Consider the following 15,899-nt stretch of genomic DNA (forward strand, 5'->3'; position numbering starts at 1 on the left):
CTCTCTCTCGTATTTTGTATGAATTTCCCACAATACACAATAAATGTTTCATATACACAAGGAGGATCGCATGACTAATTAAACAAATATTTCAATAAGAGATTCAATGATCTGGCAGTGAAATTAAAATTTATCTGGGCGTGATTACTTCCTTAAAACTTGAAACCATGGTATGTAACATATTATGCATGTGACAATATGCTAAAAGCGGGCGACTTCGTTTAATAATTTAGTCGAGGGTTGTTTTCATCGTAATTATTGACGGAAGGAAAGAGGAAATAGTTTAAGTATACTGTCTCGTGGACGCGACATTACGAAATCGGCTCGCCCTCGGGCCTGCTGTGTTCCCAGGCTCATCCAGGACTGGTGTCAATCAGAGAGCACGTGCACGCCCGCGCACAAGTATATTTAATCATGTTGTGTGAGAAACTATCGTAAAGTTTCTACCTTTTCCCACTGGTCTGAAAAATGCGTTCAATCTGAAGGTATTGAAATATTTAGTATATTAAAAACAAGCGGACTTGTATGTACTATTTTCCTTCATTTGTTGCTTATCTGTAATATTTTTATTATTTATTTATTTCACTTCTCCAAACATAAATCACAATGTTACAGAAAACATAATCCTACTCATAAGATCAATAATTACAAAGTTTATAACAATTACAAGCATGATACTATGGTAATATGTGAAATATTGAGATCTATTTCAAAGCATTCCCGTAAATATTGAATATTCACATAATTCCTTGGCATGGACAACATTATCGGGGTTACACAACTCTTTACAATGATTTTCTTTTACAAAGTTTTTTGTGTTTTTTTTTTTAAATAGTTTATTCATATTTCAAAGTGTCCTTACAATGTTCAAGACATTCGGGCGCATGTCTTGATAACAAGAAAACATTGATTGATATATATATATATATATATATATATATATATATATATATATAATTGCATCACAATATATTACTAATTTTTTCAAACATATCATTGAAATCTATATGTAGCCTTTTGTATATATGAGAGCAAATGTTTGGGTACTATTTTTGTTTTATATATTTGTATACAGTACAATCATGAATAAAATGCAATTCATCTTCTATTACAAATTAGCGAAAAGGACACTGTATCTAGATTCTTTAAGTATACAAGTTTTTTAAAATCTACCTGTTTTAATATTTCTAATGGATGCGATTATATATATATTGCTCTTGTATTGTTCTTTTCTTTTTATCATCATTTTTTTTTTTTTATAAACAATCATCTATGCTATATCCCTGAGAGGGTCCTAATTTGGAAATAAATTATATATATATATACACACACACACACACACACTTAGAGGGAGAGTAAACGAATTTTAATATTTGGTTAAGGAGATTCATATTTTTTATTCTTTGATAATTATTGTTTGAATTTTTATGGGCAGTAAAACAATTCTGGAGTGATCTGATTTTTTTCCCCCTATGTTGTGATGACTGAGCCAAATGCAGCTTGTAAATACCTCAAAATTTGGCGTTTGAAGGGCGTACAACGAGCAGGCTATACGCTGAAGTGTTATTATACCTATAAAGAATAATTTTTCTCGGCTTCCCCAATTACTCAGCTCTTCCAACTCCTTGTTTCAAGTATCCCGAAATTATCGTCAAGTAGCAATTTTTATTCCTTTTAAAAAAAGTAATAAATTGCACAAAAGCAGGTAAATTAATTAGTCGTAACAAGGTACTTAATAATGTTTCGAAAGCGATTTTATCATCGTTCGTGGTTTGCCTCAATGTGTGTGGGACTAATTTAGCTGGAGGGTCCACGTTCATTTTGATCGGTTTTCTCACGGTGATCAATACCAATGTCACCGTCTGTCTGCAGCCCGTGTCTTCGTAATGAATACGTTCTGCGTAATGGTGACCCGTGATTGCCGGCTCATCAGATACGCCGATAAAAACACAAACGTCACGCGGTGCAGGTAATCAGACGAAAAGAAGTCACACGATCGATGATTGGATACTTATTGTTGTGGATTATTTATTTATTTTCACGTATTCTATTTGTTGATTTTTGAAGTCAAGACAGGTTAGTAAGACTGGTATTGGAAGGGGGTTGCAGTGGTATTCTGAGATTATGGTTATTTGATCCGGAGGGTTAAATTTGTCTGACTCTTCTCGGCCATTTTCAAAGTCTCTGGAGGGGAATACGGTTTGCATAATTATCGTTGGAAAACGATTTAAACTCGCCCATGCCCATCATTTGACAGGCGCCTGGTCCAAGTTTATGGCAGAAGAAATCTTATGTACACTATTTTTGTTTATTTTTCATTTCGACATATCCCATTTTGTCCACTACATAAACCGTGAAATCCCGCTCTCCGTTGGAATCGTAACAGGTTTTGTTTACTGTAAGCACGTGCGTAAACTTGCTAAATTTAATCTTAAATTCGTCTTATCAGCGTTTTCCCCTACCAGTATTACAATTTGTTTGATTTACACTTATGTCTACCCAAATATTTTGTTTATTATACAGATATCTTGGATAAATCAATTAACCTCGCTGCGTATCACTCCCCGCACTTGATGAGAACCTGTTGAAATTGTTTCTCTTTGAACTACTGTCACAAGCGACCGCTCCCGCGTGGCGGAGGAATCTGGAACTCGCTGACAAATGTCATTCGGCACAACGGCGTGGTCCAGTGGAGTTCCAGCGCCCGGAAAAGTTTGATGAATTTGTTGAAATATAAAGCATCAGTGGAATTCCTCTTTTATTAAATTACGGTCTTCAAAAGCATCGAGAAACTGATGAATGGCGCTTGTTAGCCCAACAATGTAAAGAAAAATTCAATCAGTCACCTTTTCCCATGTTGTCCTGATGGGCAAATTTATGATTAAAATTTTGTAGTGTAGTTTTTTTTTAAGAAACCCAAATACATAATCAAATGTAATGATTTCAGCAGTTAAGAATCTCTCAACAGGAAGAATTAAGTGAGCGAAATTTCATGGATACTTTTCGAAGAAATTTATAGATGCAGTAATTGTAATGGAAGATTAAACGAAATCCACCACAATCAGAGGTTTCCCTCCCACTACGAGATGATAAACGGTCATGTTGTAACTGTAAGACAAGATAAACGGTCATGTTGTAAAAGTAAATCGTTGTTCAGAGAAAATGTAGATTAAAGTGGAATTTTCTATGTGAGTTAACCTCATGCCTGGACAATTAGTGACCGAAGACATCAAAGCAGGCATAATTTTATATCTCTCCCGAATGATCGAGTGCGCAACATGCAGCCAGACCCGGCAACTCGTGCAAAAATGGCGCGACTTAAATAAAGTAAAGGTATGGAAATAAATTTTGTTTTGGTTTCAGAGCAATTTCTTGCATTTCAATATTATGTTACAATTCATATACCTTTCAAATAAACTCCCTGGTCGATAAAAAAAAATATGCTTGAATTACATCAACTGTTTTTCAAAGAAGGGGAAGTAAATGTTGTGAATGAGTAATGCGACATCACACAATCGATACTTGAGTTTCGACAGTGTTGGAGACTGTCGTATTCATTCTCGGTGTGTTTTCGCTCTTTAGATACTATTCCATCAAAGGCTGTTATATCCGTATGTTCTCACGCAGGCGCCATGTAGTACCGAGATGTGCGAGTAATCGCAATTACGTCTGAATGCATGACAATGTACTACATATTTTTTTCTTTCTGGAAATCATATTTTCCGGATAGAAATAGGATTTGAGATGTGTCATCATGTGAAGTGCGTGCACTTGTATAATTTCTTACCATAAACAGCATACATGTGATGTTTTGTTCTTTGTAAGCCCATTTGTATGTATCTACAGGAGTGGTGGCGTGCTCCTGTAATCTAGCCACTGGGGGTCAGAGTTGATTATGTTCAGTCTAAGCCTATTTGTGGAAATAATAATTTTAAAAAATTCATTAAATTTACTTATTGATATTTATTAGGCCTCGGTTACTATATCCATGAAATTCTCTTCATATTCTTTATTATCATTATTAGTTTACCTTCCAATTAGAAAATGCTAGTAAAACACCGAACGAAGAATTTGAGCTTGGGATATACGTCTTGGTATAAATGTTCTGAAAATATTTTGGGGCGTATTTCGTATTATATTTCCGTCCACATACATTCAATTGCTTCAATGACTATTTAACACACATACTTTGCAGATGCTGAAAAATTAGGTGTATAAGTTTGATTGAGTAATGATGTGTGATACGATTTCCATTTTCCCACAGATAGGGAATGGGAGGTTTAGAACACCACACAATATAGCATAAGCTTAAATGATAACACGATATAGTAAGTTAGTAGGTAAATCTTTTATTATACTGACATGTGTAATACAAATTCTATATCTCAGTAAGATACATGATAATATAATTTTACACCCGGCCCAACGGACCTATATGTAAAACTTATACGGTACCAATTTTGATGCACCAGATGCGCATTTCGACAAATAATGTCTCTTCAGTGATGCTCAACCGAAATGTTTGAATTCCGAAATAACTATGAAGTTTTAGATCTAAATATAGCCAAAAACAGCGTGCCAAACAAGTGGAGCCAAATGTCACTTTAATAAATTTAACATATTCAATGATGTCTGCGCACGTACAGTCATTTGGATGTATATTACTATCATAGATTATTTAATTATGTGGCTTTCCTTAAGTATTTTGATCTGATTTTATAAGAATTATACTGTAAATAGATTTTGCAGTTTGACTTGGGGAAATTACAAACAATATTAGTAAACGCAGAGTCATCCATTTGATTTAAATTTACATTAAGTCCAATTTCATTATATAGAGTTTTTCTTAGTTCTTTATAAAAGGGACACACTAGTAGAAAGTGTTTTTCAGACTCAATTTGATTTAGGTCACACATAGAGCATATTCTATCCTCGACTGGTTCTACTTTATATCGATCCGCAAGGGCAGGATTCCACATCTGAACATGGCCATAGTAGATCTTAATGGTTTTGGAATATCCAATGTTACGTATTTTTCTACGCTGTATCACGATTTCAAAATGTATAGTAACTATGACAATTTAGTTATGAAAATGGAAATTTGCCTTCTTTTATTTGGTGGTATTTCCTTATTCAAAAATTTGCTTATACATATTTAAATTTTTCAGGAATTGATTTTGTAATTGTTCTGGGATTTCCTCGTCTTGGAAATAAAATATAAGGATATAAAACTTTACTTATTTCAACAGGCTATCACTCGGCAATCCGAGAGTGAAATACGTATAAAAGTTGTAAATACTTGATAATACGCTTCCCCATCCCTTAATGGATGCAGCGGTTGATATGTAATTTTTGGTTTAATTTGATTCTAATATGTAAAAATAAAAAATAAAAAATCCTTAAATGTAATGGGCTTGATAATGTTTATGATGTTCAAAAGTTGAAATATTTTATCCCTCCATAAATATTCACCACCTTTTCGGAAATTACATTCTATACGGTAAATTATGTTCATTTGACTTATAAATATATATATTTAATTTCCATTATTATTAACGACGTTTGTTTGTAACAAGTGTCGGTAGACGCAGAGTGACCATAGCAGACACGGAGACGAAAGGATGAATAAAAATTGAGAGATTTATATATACTGAATTGTTTCGGTGACGCTATTCCCGCCAAACTCGATCTAGCACGAGAATCATAGATTCATACAGGCCAACACAAAACACGTCTTATCTGCGGAGATAGTGACTTGAACGATAATTGCACAGTTTAACAGACGACATCGGGGGGTGCATATGGCCTTAATTTTCTAATTGAAGCTGGTCGTGTAATTACCCGTCTTATTACGATGTGGCAGACCGGGACTTTGATAAAGTACTGCACCATCTCTCTTAAATCACAGGGGGGCGATGAAAGCATGCGATCTCTTCCCGCCAACTTAGGATTTCGCGCGAAATCGGATTAATGCAATGTACAAGAAGTGCCTCTAATAGGTACAATACACCTTTTATCCTCATCCATATAAAATATCCAAAGGTTCTAGTTCTCGTGTATGCATTTAGAGTCCCTACATCTGTACAATAAAGACGGACGGTACATCGGAGGAGAATGAATTGATTTGGCCAAACGTTGTAAAAGTCCGAGGTATTCACTGCATAAAAGCTGTGTATAGTTCGCTTGTTTTATAAATCATGCCTTTTCAATACATATTCAAACTAGCATGTTGGATTCTTACCCCAGGCTTTCAAGCGGGCCCATATTTTCCTTATTTTTCTACAACAGCCCTTATTTTCCTTATTTGAGCTTTAGAATCCTAAAAAAGCCCTAATTTTTTGTTGGAATTCCTACATTTTCAAATTTTGAAAGTTTTAATAAATTTGACATAAAGTAAGTGTTGGAATTTATTCAATCTAGTCTTGGTATACTTTCAGAAAAAGAATATGTTGATTAAATGTACATTTCAGAAGACATCTGATGGTTATCGGCTATATTCAGCATTCATTGTGAGCCATGGGAGTCCACCTGAATTATATCGTGGTTTGTGCTGAATGCCGAATATGGCTGTTGATGCCCACTGGTATGATCTTCTGAGTGGGTAATTAGTTTTTAGGTCACCCGAGTAAACTCAGGCCTCTACCAAAATTGTAAATTTCATGATCCCCGGGGCAAATCTTGTTATTTTTCTAGATTTCATAGCCCATGGAAGTAGTGATACTTTTTCACTAGTATTCAGGTGACCGATAAGGCCTGTGGGCCTCTTGTTGTATTATTGCTCTTGCAAATGGTGAGTAAAACATTTTTTCTTTCCTATTGATTTGTAAATGTAACCCTTATTTTTGTCTTAAAAGCCCTTAAAAAGGCCCTTATTTTTTGATAATTTTGCCCTAAAAATGGCCCTTATTTTTTGCAAAATGTCACTTGAAAGTCTGTTACCCTGAAACATATCCTGTACTCATGAGTTTGTGCTTACCCTTATATACACCTTCTGCTTCTAGATCCTGAAACAAATCCTGTACTCACGGGGTTGTGTTTACCATTATACACGCCTTCTGCTTCTAGATATGTATCTACACTGAAACATATCCTGTACTCACGAGGTTGTGTTTACCCTTATATACACCTTCTGCTTCTAGATCCTGAAACATATCCTGTACTCACGGGGTTGTGTTTACCCTTATATACACCTGCTTCTAGATCCTGAAACATATCCTGTACTCACGAGTTTGTGTTTACCCTTATATACGCCTTCTGCTTCTATATATGTATCTACCCTGAAACATATCCTGTACTCATGAGTCTGTGTTTACCATTATATACACCTTCTGCTTCTAGATCCTGAAACATATCCTGTACTCATGGGTTTGTGTTTACCCTTATATACACCTTCTGCTTCTAGATCCTGAAACATATCCTGTACTCACGAGTTTGTGTTTACCCTTATATACGCCTTCTGCTTCTAGATATGTATCTACCCTGAAAGATATCCTGTACTCACGAGTTTGTGTTTACCCTTATATACACCTTCTGCTTCTAGATCCTGAAACATATCCTGTACTCACGGGGTTGTGTTTACCCTTATATACGCCTTCTGCTTCTAGATCCTGAAACATATCCTGTACTCACGAGTTTGTGTTTACCCTTATATACGCCTTCTGCTTCTAGATATGTATCTACCCTGAAAGATATCCTGTACTCACGAGTTTGTGTTTACCCTTATATACACCTTCTGCTTCTAGATCCTGAAACATATCCTGTACTCACGGGGTTGTGTTTACCCTTATATACACCTTCTGCTTCTAGATCCTGAAACATATCCTGTATTCACGGGGTTATGTTTACCCTTATATACACCTTCTGCTTCTAGATATGTATCTACCCTGAAACATATCCTGTACTCACGAGTTTGTGTTTACCCTTATATACACCTTCTGCTTCTAGATCCTGAAACATATCCTGTACTCACGGGGTTATGTTTACCCTTATATACACCTTCTGCTTCTAGATATGTATCTACCCTGAAACATATCCTGTACTCACGGGTTTGTGTTTACCCTTATATACACCTTCTGCTTCTAGATCCTGAAACATATCCTGTACTCATGGGTTTGTGTTTACCCTTATATACGCCTTCTGCTTCTAGATATGTATCTACCCTGAAACATATCCTGTACTCACGAGTTTGTGTTTACCCTTATATACGCCTTCTGCTTCTAGATATGTATCTACCCTGAAACATATCCTGTACTCACGGGTTTGTGTTTACCCTTATATACACCTTCTGCTTCTAGATCCTGAAACATATCCTGTACTCACGAGTTTGTGTTTTCCCTTATATACGCCTTCTGCTTCTAGATATGTATCTACCCTGAAACATATCCTGTACTCACGAGTTTGTGTTTACCCTTATATACACCTTCTGCTTCTAGATATGTATCTACCCTGAAACATATCCTGTACTCACGGGGTTATGTTTACCCTTATATACGCCTTCTGCTTCTAGATCCTGAAACATATCCTGTACTCACGGGGTTGTGTTTACCCTTATATACGCCTTCTGCTTCTAGATATGTATCTACCCTGAAACATATCCTGTACTCATGGGTTTGTGTTTACCCTTATATACGCCTTCTGCTTCTAGATCCTGAAACATATCCTGTACTCACGGGGTTGTGTTTACCCTTATATACGTCTTCTGCTTCTAGATATGTATCTACCCTGAAACATATCCTGTACTCATGGGTTTGTGTTTACCCTTATATACACCTTCTGCTTCTAGATCCTGAAACATATCCTGTACTCATGGGTTTGTGTTTACCCTTATATACGCCTTCTGCTTCTAGATATGTATCTACCCTGAAACATATCCTGTACTCATGGGTTTGTGTTTACCCTTATATACACCTTCTGCTTCTAGATCCTGAAACATATCCTGTACTCACGTGTTTGTGTTTGCCCTTATATACACCTTCAGCTTCTAGATATGTATTTACCCTGAAACATACACATTTTACCCTGAAGGGATATATTTCACAATGTTGATGGAGGACATATTGGTCACTACGATACACTCAGGTGTCACGAGCTAAAATAAACAAGGTGCAAATGGATTTTCGTCTTGGGGGTGGGTGGGTTTAGTCTGCTAAGGACCAAAGACCAAGTCTACAAGTACAGACGTTACAATCAACAGAGGTCAATGAAATACCAACAAGGAACGAGTCAGTAATCAGTACATATATGTAGAAATGACGGGATCTAACTCAGCAATATAGTATAATATAACGAGGATTTCCCGAAATAAAAGAGCCTGATCACGAGACGTAGGCAAAGAGGCCATTGTTCTTTTTAACGCCCTGTGCAGGACTGTGACCTACATGATTAAGTAGCGAAGACTGTAGTTAGTTTATGGAAAATATTCAACATTCTATGTGACTATATATATAAGTAAAATTTACTTGTAATTTAGATGTGCCTGGATTTTCAGGGTTTAGAAAAATGTAGGTGGATGTTTTTTATCCACATCATGTGGTATTGAAGCGAGTAAATTGTTTCAACATTTTATTATTTTGTTTTACAATTTAGTGAATTTATGTATAATTATGAAGATGTATGAAAGAGTACTTTATATATTATATGTTGGACCAAAGTTGTTGAAATACTATAATTATCATTCACACATCTATCGGCGAATTAGGGTATAAGATGAGTAATTGCTGTCTTCCTTAATGAAAATAATCTTAGAAGTAGATTGGCAAGTGACGGTAAACTTTATTTTTCTTTAGACAGTCTTTTCTCACGCTCGGAATTTCTGTGTTGTCGCGTAAAAGGCAAAGGTTACCCAAGATTACGTACAATTTGAAATGAATGACCTGGTTGCGGGATTACCATTCGGTATCACCTGCCAATCCGCATGTAGACAGACTTATATTCAAACTAAACAGCGAATGTCAGGCACTGGACCTCGCTCAAGAGCTGGCGAGCATGTATTTTTGGATCTTTCTTCACCACGAACAATGCGGTACGATTTGACATGAAGTGGTTCTTTCCTGATCAGGGAGAGGGCACTTTGCCATTCTCATCGATTTGTACTCTATACTAATAATATGCGGAAAAAAGAAAAAGAACTGTAAAAGTTTTTTAAGTGATTTGTTGTAATATTTTATCAACATTTTATAAATAAAATGAAAGATTATCATGGGAATCAAAACTATATAAGCAATGTCCTCTTAGCTAGCAATTGTAAAATAGACAGACCGTGCCTCTTTAGGTAATAATCGACTTATCAATTTGCGAAAATTAGTATGTTAAAAGAGCTACACATATCTGCATAGATTTTTAGTAACATGATGAGGATATATCCATATGGAGTAATATACTTAAAGCCCAATAGGAGATATACTTCTTATACAAATGAATTCTGAATTTGACCACACAAAATACCCACATCCTTAGACTATTCCGTTTCCGATGAAATACGTTTCAAAACGTACATGTATGTAAATAATCTTAGTCCGCAATATTGTTAATTTTTTCTCGAATATCACTTTTTATTTAAAAGCAAAACAGTACTGATGTCAATCCGTTAACTAGAAGATCTGTTTAGAAATATCACATATGTTTTGAACTTTTAGGGAACTGTATGCCACCATTTATGTGGTTGATTACTAGGCTTATTTCAGATTGAACCATATACATGTATATTGAAAGAAAACAAAACAGCATTAAAATTCCATTGCTTGGAGATGTCATCACCAAACTTCCCATAGAAGAAAGCTATAGAATACTGGTATGACTTAGGGTATTAGCAATTTGAAATTTTGCCTCATGTAGTAAAGAATTCCAGGGCTAAATCATCAACAAAATTTTAAAAAATAAATAAATAAAACCGCTGTCACTTTGGGACTCATACATTGTCTCTTTATATCCAGCATTACATCCATCTACCTGAAAATAATGAAAAGGTGAAGATAACAATAGCGATCAATCTCACAACTCGCATATATAAGGAATACAAAATTAAGAGGTGGGATTGGGCGCCAAGGAGGAGTAAGCATCCCCTGTCGAGCGATCACAACCGCCGTGAGCCCTACATCTCACAAATTAAAATATGAAGTGTTTACTAATAAATAACAAATGCCAAAATATCATTTGTCTTTTTAAATATAATGTCTCTTAGCTCAATGGTTAGAGTGTTCGCTTCGGGACCGGGGGGGGGGGGGGGGGGCATGAGTACGAGCCCCGCTCGAACCTAAGACAAAAACATAGGTATGACTGCTCCTATACCTAACGTTACGTGATCTTGGTTAGAATATAGGTCCTCCATCAGTATACCCTTGGCTTGTTGTAAGAGACGACTAAATGGGGCGGTTCTTTGGATGATACCGCAAAAAACCGAGACCCCGTGTCACAGCAGGTGTGGCACGATAAAGACCCATCCCTGCTCATAGGCCGTAAGTGTTGAGCATAGGCCTAAATTTTGCAGCCCTTCAACAATGGTGACGTCTCCATATAATTGAAAGATTCTCTTGACAATATACAACCAACCAAACACTCAGCATTTGGAGGTGAAAGTCATAGGTCTAAATTTGTGGCATTTCACCTACCGTACAACTGGTGACGTTTCAATATGAGTGAAACATTCTCTAAAAGACGTAAAAACAAAAAAGATTTTAAAACGGAACATGCCAACCTTTTTCGTCTCTTTCAGAATTATGTTTATATTCTTATATTCCTTAGTTAATGTATAATATAACCTTTGCTTGTTACTTGATAAAGACAGCGACAACAGGACGTTGACGTGGATTGAAAAAAATGTCATTTATTTTGTAAATGACAAAGTTATATAACAGACTAAACTAGTGGGGGCCAGAATGACTGAAAAACCCCCCACACAAAAACAGATGTATTACATAGGTATGGTTATGCAATCTGACTCCGTACAACACAATGAAATACAGCTGCCTGCAATCAAATAAGGTGGGTTTTACAAATAAATCTGGCCGTCCACACTGGCATATTAGAATTACAAAGGCGGATAGTGGGTATAAAATTAATTTTTCGTGAAGATATGCAGCATCCTTAAAAAGGGGGAAGGGCTCAAAACAGACATGTTTCCAGACCCAACATCAGACAAATATGAAATTAATAAAATTGACACTATACATCAAATTTTTATTTAGTTTAGTTTCTGTACCCAAACTCAAGACAAATTAAAACATGTACAATTTTAAAACACTTTTCATAAAAGTTATTATCTACCATCATAAATATTGCATGTAGTTGATGGTAATATTGGAAATTTTCACCCCGAGCAAACTATTGTCGACTACATGCAATATTTGTTTTATTATACTGAATGTTATATAAACAACAACAACGCAGATGTACGTCTGTTGACATTTGATCAATCACTGTCATGCGATATTTCGTATATCGATGCGGGTATTCGCGTTTATTACAAACGCTCAAAGGACGTTGTCTAACAATCTACGACGGACCGTATGCGCATATAATATCGCCCGTTGTCAAGTACTGTTACCAGTAGCTGCATAACTGTAGCTCTCTGAAAAAATATTTTGACATAACTTCGTTACTAGCTTGAAAATACGGATGTATATTTAATTGCTGTTATAAAATTTAGAAATTCATTTCAAAATTAAGGATTATCTCCCTCGTGCATAGCTCTTATCCTTGGACGAATTTGGCTCCATTTTTTTGGCTATATTTAGCTCCAAAATTTCATAGTTATTTTGGATTTCAAACATTTCGGTTGAGCATCACTGAAGAGACATTATTTGTCGAACTGCGCATCTGGTGCATCAAAATTGGTACCGTATACGTTTTACATAACAGAGAGCTACAGATCCACCACTTATAAAAACTTTCGATTTACGGCGCACAAAAAGCTGCGCACGGTTGAGGCCTTATATCGTTATATTCTTGAGTTGCTGTCTGATAAATTTAATATAAAAAAAATCTTAACATATTTTCCTAATATACTTGTGTCTAAACATACCTTCAAATATCCATTAAAGCCCATACGACCTGAAAACTCCCAGCTTCAAATGATTCCGTTTGTTGACATAAGCCATGTTAGGTAGCTGGTCAATTCGAATCCCGGTTAATTTCCATACTTGCACAATAACGTCTAGATGTGAACTAATATCCCCACAAATATTTTAGCTAAATATTTTAAATAATATATCATCCCAGTGCCTTTAAATAATAATTATTCAAATAGCTATAAACTCACGGCAATGCGGCTTTCATTAGTCTGATCCGGTCTCCATCCCTGCCACACGAGTGTTAAGGACTTTTGTAGCATTGTCATGAATCAAGAGCTTATTTTACCTTTAGAAAAACTATATGTTTTAATTTCTATAAATTATTCGTATTGATGATAAATGAAGAGCGAATACATAACATATAGCGAATTTTATGAATAGATACCAACAACAACAGGGTTCGAATTGACCTGCTTATTTAGGGGTCATTTTGGGGAGGAAATTGGAGTACCTGGTGGAAACCCACGTGTCCGAGCGGGTGACCACCATGCCCTTTCACATACAAGTAAGTACTTCGTTACTAGCTTGAAAATACGGATGTATATTTAATTGCTGGAATAAAATTTAGAAATTCTTTTCAAAATTAAGAATTATCTCCCTCATGCATAGCTCTATCCTTGGACGAATTTGGTTCCAGTGCTTGGTTTTCCTTTTAGCTCTTACAAGTTTATTGTTATTTCGAATTTCTAAAATTTCGGCTTGAGCATCACTGAAGAGACATTATTTGTCGAAATGCGCATCTGGTGCATCAAAATTGGTACCGAAAAAGTTTTACAATACAACCATTGCCGATCACGGATCGAACTTTGGTCGCATCAATGAGAGGCGAATGAGTTAACCACTGTGTGCTACCCGGACATAATGTTGAATAGACATAAAAGCATCCTCAAAAAGTCTATACTCAAATCTGTTCATGCCATGACCCCTAGGTCCAGGGTCGAGTCCCAATAAATGTTTGAAGTATTGAATAGGAATATATAGCAGAAAGCTTTGAAAATCTTCCCAAGAACAGTATTAGTAATTTTTTCTTCTCAAATTGATATGCAAGCATTATTATGTGGTATAATTTCAGGTTTGTTCATCCCATGGCCTAACGATTAGTAAAATTTGATTCAATTCATGTATCGTACATAGTAGTAAGTAAGAATTAATTAAAGATGGCGTCAATTTAATCGTATCGTTAATTAGGGTTAAACATATAAGAGGTGTTTAAGGATTTGAATACGTGTAAGTTTGGTGTCTGTATACAGTATAGCCCGAAAGTCTCTTTAAAAAACGTTCTTGGTATATCCCGCGGTAAATGAAATTAATATTGCTGTCGCGCTGCAACAAGAAAGATAACTCTGTTAGATAAGATGGAATGTGCGAACCGAAACCAAACAAAACCAAAATGGAATTAAAACGAGGCAAGATCAGCTTAAAGTTTTGGGTCATTATTTTATCTTTTGTAATAAAAGGATTGCTCTGTGTAATGAAGGAGAGTGTCTGTTACTAGTATAATACTTAATTATTGCAGGTTTGACAAGTGTTAAATCCTCGGTACCTAACGGCATCTCTTTTTGTAATAGGAGGGTTTAACTATTTTGACACTCTTTGATTAATTGGTCACCCGCAGCTAAATTTTGATTATTTTCCAGGTTCTTTTAGATTTGAATTCTGTTTGGTCTTATTTTTTAGTATGTTAATATCTGCCGTATTTCACACCTTGAGTCAGCCGTGATGACAACACAGTTCAAAAGACAACGACGTTTATTTAACAACACACATAGAAGGGGGAAAATAAATAAAAGGTACAAAAATGATAGGGAAAAATCCTGTCTCTGACTATAAAGTATATATATAATAATGATAATGATAAGTCAACCCCCAACCCAGGGTAGGGACAAGCTATCCTACTTAACTTAGACGGAGTTAAGGCCTAAGAAAAATGAAAACTCCTATTTAAATTATATATTTATTTACCTAACTTTTAGATTTTGGGGTCTAGAATAATGTTAATGCTTTTTACATGTAAGTCTCCCACCTGATTAACGAAAATCAGGATATTTTTACTAAATTGGGACAATAGAAAATCATAACTTTGAATAGAATAGTGAGGGTATTAACTTTACCCGTATTTTACTACCACCCATAGAGGTTAAATTATTAACTTCCGGATAATTATCCAATGAGAATTAAGAAAGTTATTTTTTAAAGATTGTTTTGATGATGAACACGTGGGTATATGCAGGAACTGTCAAATAAAACTTTACGTGTAAATAAACAACTAAATCAAGGTATCCAATATCAAAGACAGGTTAATATATAAATAAAGCATAAATAATATGCATATAAAATCCTTGCTGCTACACACGACATACTCAAATCGAGGTAACTGTATGTGACTACATATACACGATGCATAATTCAGAAGAGTCTGTGCTCATGTGAGCAGGCACTGGGTGATGTCCTCAACACACGTTCATGGAACATATAATATTCATGCATGGAATTCGATTTAGAAAGAACCATTAACGTATCGGCAGGCGTTTAGTGTGTCTAGGACACAGCTGGCTGGAACACCCATAGGTCAGGAGACGTGGTTTCTGAACCTCTAGCTGGCTAAAGTAGGAGGCGTGGTTTCTGAACCTCTAGCTGGCTAAAGTAAGAGACGTGGTTTCTGAACTTCTAGCTGGCTAAAGTAGGAGGCGTGGTTTCTGAACTTCTAGCTGGCTAAAGTAGGAGGCGTGGTTTCTGAACCTCTAGCTGGCTAAAGTAGGAGGCGTGGTTTCTGAACCTCTAGCTGGCCAAAGTAGGAGACGTGGTTTCTATATATATATATATATATATATT

General features: G+C 35.7%; 2 long non-coding RNA genes across 2 annotated transcripts; one reads left to right on the top strand and one right to left on the bottom strand.

Moving 5' to 3' along the window:
* Nucleotides 1-1,123: 1,123 nt before the first annotated feature.
* On the top strand, nt 1,124-3,362 carry LOC130051227 (uncharacterized). Its single transcript, XR_008799646.1, has 2 exons — nt 1,124-2,076; nt 2,524-3,362. It is a non-coding gene; the product is annotated as an uncharacterized LOC130051227 (long non-coding RNA).
* Nucleotides 3,363-10,132: 6,770 nt separating this feature from the next.
* On the bottom strand, nt 10,133-13,270 carry LOC130051228 (uncharacterized). Its single transcript, XR_008799647.1, has 2 exons — nt 13,019-13,270; nt 10,133-10,947 (listed from the first exon to the last, which is right to left on the bottom strand). It is a non-coding gene; the product is annotated as an uncharacterized LOC130051228 (long non-coding RNA).
* Nucleotides 13,271-15,899: the final 2,629 nt, after the last annotated feature.

The sequence above is a fragment of the Ostrea edulis genome, chromosome 1 (assembly GCF_947568905.1).
Source record: "Ostrea edulis chromosome 1, xbOstEdul1.1, whole genome shotgun sequence".
In the NCBI taxonomy this organism is placed as follows: Eukaryota; Metazoa; Mollusca; class Bivalvia; order Ostreida; family Ostreidae; genus Ostrea; species Ostrea edulis.